The sequence below is a fragment of the Sciurus vulgaris genome, assembly GCF_902686455.1.
Source record: "Sciurus vulgaris genome assembly, chromosome: 6".
Lineage (NCBI taxonomy): Eukaryota > Metazoa > Chordata > Mammalia > Rodentia > Sciuridae > Sciurus > Sciurus vulgaris.
The window spans coordinates 10,583,189-10,592,091 of NC_136466.1; the positions used below are offsets into that span (position 1 = coordinate 10,583,189).

Sequence of the window (8,903 nt, forward strand, 5' to 3'; positions counted from 1 at the left end):
TTGCTCAGAAACACGTCCTGTTAGTTGTTGAAACCTTTTTTGCATTCCCTGAAACAAATGACACTACGGCATATTTTCTTTTGGGGGGGCAGTAAATAAAAGCCTTTTATGTTGACAATGATAATATTATATTCCACAATCTATTTGCATTTCTCTATTCTGTGGATTTTATTGCTCGATATAAATCCCCAGGCTGAGATGCATTCAGCTTCACTCGGGAAACAATGGTGCATTTTGTCACCGGGCTGGACAGCTACATGCCCAAGATGCCACCTGCAGGGATTGCTTTGTGCCCCATGTGCAGGGCTGAGGCCTGGACAGGAAGACGTGTGGTGTGCGTGGGTCTGGGCACACGGGCACACGGGCACGCACACGGGAAGCCTGGGGGATTCTCTTTGGAGCCACAATCAGAATGGATTTCTGAGAGGGAGCCGGTCAGAGTGCCTTCCTCTTCCATGTGCTACCTCCGGCCCATCCCTGCCAGCCGGGTCTTCAGGAGAGTGGTCAGCACCTGCTTCAACTCTGGCCAAGGTGAAGGGCAGAATGAGAACGAGGACATACATCGTCCCAGAGGCTTGTAGAGGAGTTGAGTCTCTCACCACTTCCTGTGGGGCTTCTGAATACTTCCAAGAGCAGAAGCACTTTTCCCAACAGACAAGTCAGTAAGAACCTGCCGAGATAAACTGTGGCCATCTTCAGCCAGCGTCCATGCTGACCACTGACGGCCCTCTGGGCACTTCTGTGTGCCATGCCTTGGGCTAAGCACTATCTCATTTAATCCTCGCAACAGCCCTGCAAGGTAGGTGCTACTGTTATCCCCACTGTACAGACCAGGAAGCTGAGGCCTAAAGCTCCTCAGCTGAAAACTTGCAGAGTAGGAATTCAAGCTCTAGGCAAGTCTGGCAAGAGTTATTGGTGGCAGGAGAAAAGACACTAATGACTCCCTGGGTCTGCGATGGTCATGAAACCACTGCTCCTCCTTGCGGTGTGTGACCTTGACCTGCAGGGTACACACATAAAGCATGAACGAGTCAGTGGGTGTCATAGGACCGTATGTGGCTGAATTGCTTAGCATAAGGCAGTTCAGTGGTGCCTTGCTATTTCAGTCAGGGGCATCTTCTCTGCTCTTGAGGGAAGTTTTCCAGCTGCAGAAATGGGGGTGCCTTACCCAGGCACAGCAAAGGGGCTTTGGCTGACGGGTTTGGTGCCGACTTCACCCACAAAGCTGAGAGGGGCAGGAAGCCCTTCCTTGATCTCTGTTTGGAAGAAAGTCCCAGATCTGGTGGTTTCTGTGCCCTTGGATCAGGTTAAGGAAATGGTCCTCAAAATACTCAACTTTTAGTGGCTTTGATTATTAAATTCCTAAAATGCTTATTTATTGTGTTTCAAGCCAAGCGCAGTTTTTTTTTTTTTTTTTTTTTTTTTTTTTTTTTTGGTTTGTCTCAGGAGTGTTCAAGCCAGAGGTTGCAGATGAAGGGAATGAGTACATGATTTCCTTTTTTCTTTTTTCCTTCCTTTTTTCTTTTATCCGGGACTTTCTTCAAATGTCTGTTTTCGAATTGAGCTTTTAAGGAGAGCATTTGTGAATGAAGCCGCCCCTTTGTTTTCAAGCTAATCGAATCCTATTTTTCACTTAACCAGAAAAGTAAATGTTTTCAGAGCTGCACTGGCTTCTCAGAGGGCGGTTTCCTACGGTGTGTGTGACATCTGCGTCATCAAACGAGGACAGTGGGCCTGGCAGTCAGGACGGGGTGGTCAGGACCGGCCTCTGCTGACCAACAGACTCCAACACAGCCCCGGAAAACATATCGATGTTGCTGTTTTCAATTGAAATACCAGAGGAATGTTGTCCACACCCTGTCCTTGGGCTGTGGCTGGGAGGCTGGGACAGCTGGACTCCTGTCCAGAGCTCTGTCACCTGTGAGGCAGTGGTGGGCAGGCAGACTCGGCAAAGCCTGGAGCCCGGCAGCTTAGCCTAGATCTCAAAGAGCTGGACAAATGCAAGTTGATTGTAGGTGGCACTGGGAGGGACATCAGTAACCCTGAGTCCCACAGTGACACTTGGTTCCCTTTCCAACTCTCCATCCTTCTGAGCCTCTAAGGACAAAGTCTCAGTTGTGTGCCCTAGTGCCTGAGACTTCTTTCTCATCTCTGGGTTTCAGATAAAGACAGATCCGACCTTCGTCTTAGATACAGTGGTTTTATTTCCTTTTGGAAAAAAAAAAAAATTATGGTAACCCCACTTTATAGCAGTTTCAAGATAAGATAAAAATCTCATTTGAAAGTAAATCAGTGCAAGGTTATTTTCCACTCAATGGCGTCTGTGGATGCAGATGTGGCAAGGCCCACCTGCACAGCCTAGGAAACCCCGAAGTGTGGGATGCCCAGCCTTTGGCTGTAAATTAAAGGAGGTTGGTGTCTCTGACACCGGAGGTGTGTGTGGGGGGGTGGATTGCCATCTACTGTGAGGCTGGTGGGAGCAAGGGGCCCAGGCACCTGGGTCAGAGCTGACTTCTGAACTTCCCCTGCCCTCACCCATGGGTGCCTTGGCCTCCTGGAGACAGTTCCTGAGACAGGGGGGACATGTGGCTCCTGGTGTCCCCAGGATGCAGGCTCCCACCTCCAGGCCCCTTGACTGTTCTTGTGTTGCCAGCGCCCAGGGTTTGCTTCTGGGAGGGAAGGGGATGTGGAAGGTGGTTCACCCCCTGCCGCCTGCTGAAGAAACGTGCGCCTGAGACCAGCAAATCAAGCAGACCCATCTGGCTGAGCCGATTCCCAGCACGAAGTCGGATCATGTGCAAGTCTAGCGCACGCAGACCCCTCCTCATCTCAGGCTGCAAATCTTTGGCAATCGGAGGCAGGCTCTGAATTAAGCTTAATTAAAATTCACTCTTAATTAGGGCCATTACTTAAAATCAACTCTATGTAATAAAGCTGTGTAATCATAATTAAGCCCCAGGAATGGAATTAGGAAGCTCAGGATGCCAAAGCCACACACGGATGGGCCCGGTGCTGGCGGGACAACTACAAGGCCTGAATTGGCAGAATCTTTAAATAACCAAGGACCCTTGAGCGTGCATGAAGAGTGCGCCTGAGACCGCGTGGCCTGCAGGACGGGAGCTCCCAGGGAAGAGGGGTCGAGGTAGGTGGGGCCCTGGGAGGCCAGGCTCCAGGATGGGGCTGCGGGGAGGGCAGGGGGCTGGAGGCCGGCCTGCCCCGAGCTGCAGGTGAGGCCCACATGGTCACCTTGGCCATTGTTCCCCAGCTGTGACACCAGGGGGAGGGCAGCTGAGCCCCAACAGAGAAGTCTCTGCCTGCTGGCTTCAGTCTCAGGACTCTGGACACTTGGCTCTCTGGAGGGGGCTTCCCGTACGCAAAGTCAAGATCAAAGCCATCGGCTGGTCACGCTGGAGGGGGACACGTGGAGTCACGGTCCTGACTGTGGGCGTCATAGTTACAGTGGCTGTTGTTAAGGAAAGAGGGCAGCGGGGTGAGGTGACATGTGACTGTCTCCTGCTTCGACACTAACTGATAAGCATCCAAAAGGGCAGGAATGTGTGATTTTAATGAGACGATCAATTTTGAACTTTGGATGTGCCAAGTACTGGCCAAGTAGCTTAGGGCACTGTTTACTTCTCTTCCAGTTTCTTCAACTATAATATGAATTTTAACAAAAAGATTGATCTGAGAGGAAGACATATAAAAGACACATAGCCCAGTGCCTGGTAAACAACACATTTTATATTGTTTTCGTACGTGTATGTTGTTAATTATATTTATATATTAAATTACTATGTTTCAAGCACTGTTCTGTATTATATGTAAAAACCGATTATATGTTCATATTTGTCCTAGGAATAGGCATGATTATTTTCTCTGATTTACACATAAGGATTCTGAGACTCAGAGATGTGACTTGCCTAAGGTTCACAGCAATTAAGTGGCAAATAGTAAGAGCAGTGAACACAATAGTATTTAGAATAGCTATTATAAGGGTAATGTCTGTCTTTTTGGCCCATGGATCAAGGTCAATAAGACCCACAGAAAACATGTGTCCGGAAGCTGCCGTAAGTTCCGAGGGAGGTCGCCCGCCGTGCTCAGAGCCAGGTCTTATCCTGCAGAGCAGGAGCAGGTTGGCGTTCCAGGAGCAAGGGCCTGGCGCTGACTCCGGAGCTGAGAAACGGCAGGGGAGGAGGACACGCCTGCCCACGTCTGTTATTTTGTCTTAGTGTTGGGTTCCCTTGCTTGTGGGACTTGGAGATTGTTCTAGAAGTGGTGAGGGGACATGCAGGCACCCGTAGCCTAAAACCAGAGGCTTCTCCCTTGAGCCCTCTCGCTCAGGGGCTGCTCATACCCCGTGTGCCCCAGAGAAGGGTGCTGACTGTGCCCGGCACGGAGTTTGTCTCTGCACCTGCATCATCTCAGCCCCGGTCTCCCGGGTCCTGCACACATACTGTGCTGTTTCCAATCTGTTAAAAATGCAGAGGTTTCAGTTCTACCACAATGTTTGCGGATCTGTGTTAGCATTTCCTTAGGGGTTCATGAGGATTTTTTTTTTTTTTTTTGGTGGGGGATACTGGGGATTGAATTCAGGGGCACTCGACCACTGAGCCAGTTCCCAGCCCTATTTTGTATTTTATTTAGAGACGGGATCTTACCAAGTTGCTTAGCGCCTTGCTTCTGCTGAGGCTGGCTTTATGATCCTCCTGCCTCAGCCTCCTGAGCTGCTGGGATTATAGGTGTGCGCCATCAGGCCTGGCTACAAGGAATCTTAAATGGGAAAGGAAGCAGGATGTAGCCTGGTCTGTAGTCTGAGGCTTAGGAGGGCCCTGCCATTGGTAAGGACTTTCCTTGTTTCTTTCTTGTTGATGCTGGGAGGGTCCAGAAAGCATGGGTCCAGGGAGAGCCTCATGGGCCACCACCTGACATGGAGTTGTGGGACAGGAGGAAGGGACAATGACCACCCAGTGGCAATGTGGCACAGCCACACACCCTGCTGCTCTGGAGGGGAGGGTAAAAGATGGCGGGTAGGGGAGCTGAAGGCCACCGTGGGTCTCCCAGGGTCACAGAGACTCTGTAAGTGAATGGTGGCCCCTGCTTGTCCTGAGCAGGGACAGCTGCGGGGGGCAGCCTTCACGTGTGTGTACGTAAGTGCCCCTGCGGGTTCTTCCGCATGGAGTCCGTCTGAGGCAAGCCTCAGCCAAGAGCACCCCCACAGTGGGCTAGTGCCACACGAGGGGGCTGAGACCGAATAGCAAGGAGTCGACCTACGGGTGCACATAGGTGCTGCCTCCTGACCTGAGGACAGTCCTTCTCGCAGCATGACCTCTTCGTCCTTCAGTGTCGAGAGCATTTGCCTCTATTTACACTAAATAGAGCCAGCTCTCCTTGCTGGTTCCTGTATTTTGGGCAAACTAAGCTGGAGGCCCCCATAGCCAGTCGGAGCAGGTATCGGCTCTCCCGGTGGTGGTCACGAGGAAGGCTCCCCAGCCCTGCTCCTCTGACAGAGTTTAGCAAACATCTTATCTCCTGCAAACCCGTGAGGTAATGTTTATGAAAGCTCACTCTGTCCCCTTCCACCCAGCCGTGGGCTGCTCTGCTGGCGTGACCCAGCGGTGCCCGCAGTGGCTGGGCTCCCCACACCCACCTTCACCACCCTGGCCTGCCGGCTGGAGGAGGCCTGGCCCCTTCACCTTTCCCTGGGCCGCCATGTCTCCACTTTCCCAGGCGTGGTCACAGGGAGACTGGGCCTTGCTTCACCTGAGGGGAAATTGAGCCAGAGAGTAGCAGGGTGTCTTGGCCGAGGTTTCCAAGTGAGCAGGTGGCTGGGCTGGGGAGCCAGGGTCCTGTCCCTGGAGTTCCTCTGAGCTGCTCTGCCATCGCCATTTGCTTAAAGATTCCTGATTTTTGAAATGTGGATGGATGGATGGGGGGATGGATGACTGATGGGCAGAGGCAGGTGGGCAAGGAGGCTATGTAGGTTAAAAAAGTTATTTGGACAAGTGAACCGTAGGTGGACGAGTAGGGCTAGAGAGGTCACTGTGTACGTGTGGGCAGTTCTGGAAGAATATACAAAAAAGTGGACAATGGCTACCTCCAGAGAGGGGATGGGCTGGTGTGTGTGTGCATGTGTGTGTGTGTGAGAGAAAGAGAGAGACAGAGACAGAGTGAGAGACACATGAGAGAAAGAGAGACAGAGACAGAGAGACACAGACAGAGAGACACAGAGAGACAGAGGAGGGAGGAAGAGAGAGAGAGAGAGTTCACTTTTCATTGCCGTTCCTTGCTCTCTGAACTGTTGAATGGTGCACATGTGCAGAGATCAGTTTCAAATCTCCTTTCTCCGTCTTTGTCCTCTATCCCTGTGCATCTGTCCACAGGACAGATCAGACACAACACTCTAGGAAGGTGGCCAGAGATTCCCTGGGGACCCATGGAGTGATTTCCTTGCCAGAAGCCAGCTCCCGTGAAGAATCAAAGCTTCTGGTCGCTCTCAGATGCACGGATGCTCAGACACAGACAGAACAGTGCAGCACTGGAAGGAGGCTGCTCAGGGATGCCCCAGTGACCCCCACCTCATCCAGTGACCACGGATGCTCATGGCAGTGGCTCTGGTGGTACTTGGACCTGGTTAAGTGGGTTTTGGCTCAACCACACAATGGACTCTAATGCAGCCATTAAGAGTCATGTAAAAACCCTTTTCTCCACACTCAATATTAGATTAATATTGCAGTCCGGGCCCCCAGAATGGAAGGTGAAGTCAAGGTAAAATACGCCAGGTGAACGATGAAGTCTTGGCTGTGATCTTGTGAGGAACTGGCATGGTTTTCCCATTGTTTCCCATTCCCAACGCTCCCATGCACTATTTTTATTGTAAAAAATAAACATTTATAAAGAGTAATCTCTTGGATCAAGAGTGATAACATAAACCTCTGCATAAGGAGATTGAAGGAAGGAAGCATAGCTCGGAGGGAGAGGGTCGTGCGTTTTTACCTTTACGGCTTATCGATCGTCTGCGATTGATCTGGTGACTTTTATCCTGGGGCATTCATATTTAAGGTGACTTTTTTTTTCCCCAATAGGCAGAGGGAAAGAAAGATCAGTTGCTAAACAGTTCACGTTTCAGGTTCTCCAAAGCCTGGTCGTGTCAGTGGGATACGTCATGGGCCTCTGACAGGCGGGAGTCATTCTGCTTTGGGTGGGGGAGCCGGGGACGGGAAATAGAAAGGCCAGGACATGCAAAGCCTCTAGTCAAGTGAGTCACAGTCCAGCTGGGGAGAGGAGACGCTGCGTGCATCAGGCACATCCTAGGAGCTGTCAGTCACTGTAACGCAATGACCACGTGCCCATACATCCGGCGGCAAAGCCAGCAGCCCTGGGACTCACCTCCGTCTTAACTGTGTCGGGTCTGAGCTCAGTGTTTTCATTTTTCCTTCTTGTGCTGGGGATTGAACTCGGGGGACTTTGCCCCTGAGCTACTTACTCTATTCCCCAGTAATTTTTATGTTTTAATCTTGAGATGGGGTTTTGCTAAGTTGCCGAGGTTGGCCTTGAACTTGGGATCCTCCTTCCTCAGCCTCCTGAGTGGTTGGGATTTACACTGAGAAGCTGCATTTATTTTCCTGCTCTGCGCCACTGAAGCTGGTTCTAGGGGTCACACTGTGGTCTTGCCAGAGATCAAAGGAGGTGATTCTGCTCCGGAGAACGTGCGAGGGCAGACGTTCCCCTTCAAGTGGGATGTTGTCGAGCGCTGGAGAAGATTCCTCCCAGAGCTGTGTGGTGACATAGCATCGCTTATCCCCACACCATGAAGGTGACATGACTTGCCTTCTAGCCAGAGATGCTGGTCTGCTCTGGCTGGAGGGCAGAAGGTCATGCCCAGGGAGCAAACTGAAGCACAGGAAGGGGCAGGTGCCAGGAAGCACCCCAAGGACCTTGGTGACAGAAGCCGGGGGTGTGAGCCACAGGTCAGGGTGGGAAGTCTGGGGACAGTCAAAAGCATGGAGGGCCAGCAGCAGGGCCGGGAAAGCCAAAAGCAGAGGGGAAGTTCTGTTGGTGGGCAGACACATCACTCAGGTGTTACCTCCCTGGACAGTGCAGCCCTATGAATGGTTTCTCCTGGTTCCTCTGGCCCTGTCTCTTAGGGCTGTGCCTGAACTCACCTTCCTGTCCCACCTCGTCCTGCCTGAGGCTGGGCATTCAGAGTGCAGTGAGAAGACTGCAGGCAAGAGTGTCGGGGACGGTGTGTTTTAATGAGGAAGAAGCGCAGGTAACAGATCAGGGGACAGCGGCAGTACCTGAGGTGCCCGTGAGGTGAGGCAGTAGTTCGTGGGGCTGGGTGGTCCTGAAAGGCTTCCCAGCAGAGCAGGGACCTGCATCTTCACAGAGAGGAAGGTGATTCAGATGCTTCTGGAAGATTGTGCAGGAGGCCAGAGAATGTGCCTCCTGCCTATGGTGAGCCGCAGGTCGCAGCGTTAGGATGGCAGTTGTGGCTAGAAGACCTGGGACAACGTGGCCTCCACGCTGCTGGGACAGCCCCGAGGGTCCTGGCTGACTCGCTGAGGGGGTTGTGATGAGGGGTGGCAGGGGAGGAGCAGGGTCTGGTGAGCTCGGGCTGGGGCCACGGTGGTGACATGGAGGGGCAGGCCTGGCTCCTGTGCACCGGCCCCCATGTGGGGGGGACATGGATCAGTTTAAGGTAAAGTTTATCGGATGACTTTGGAGAAGCACATGTTTGGACCTTCAGAGAATCTATCTGTCCATCAGCCGGTCACTCATTCCCGACAGTTCTGTAGGTCACTTCCACTCAGGGCTGCTGAAGCGGCTTTGGGGGCTACACTGTTTGGTAGGATTTGGCTCTAATCTCAAGAACCTTCCAGCCAGAAGGAAAGACGGGCAAAAAC

General features: G+C 52.1%; 1 long non-coding RNA gene across 1 annotated transcript; it reads left to right on the plus strand.

Moving 5' to 3' along the window:
- Positions 1-202: 202 nt before the first annotated feature.
- Positions 203-8,050, plus strand: LOC306664498. The gene is made up of 3 exons (XR_013764726.1): positions 203-799; positions 2,954-3,142; positions 4,645-8,050. It is a non-coding gene; the product is annotated as an uncharacterized lncRNA (long non-coding RNA).
- The last annotated feature ends 853 nt before the right edge of the window (positions 8,051-8,903 follow it).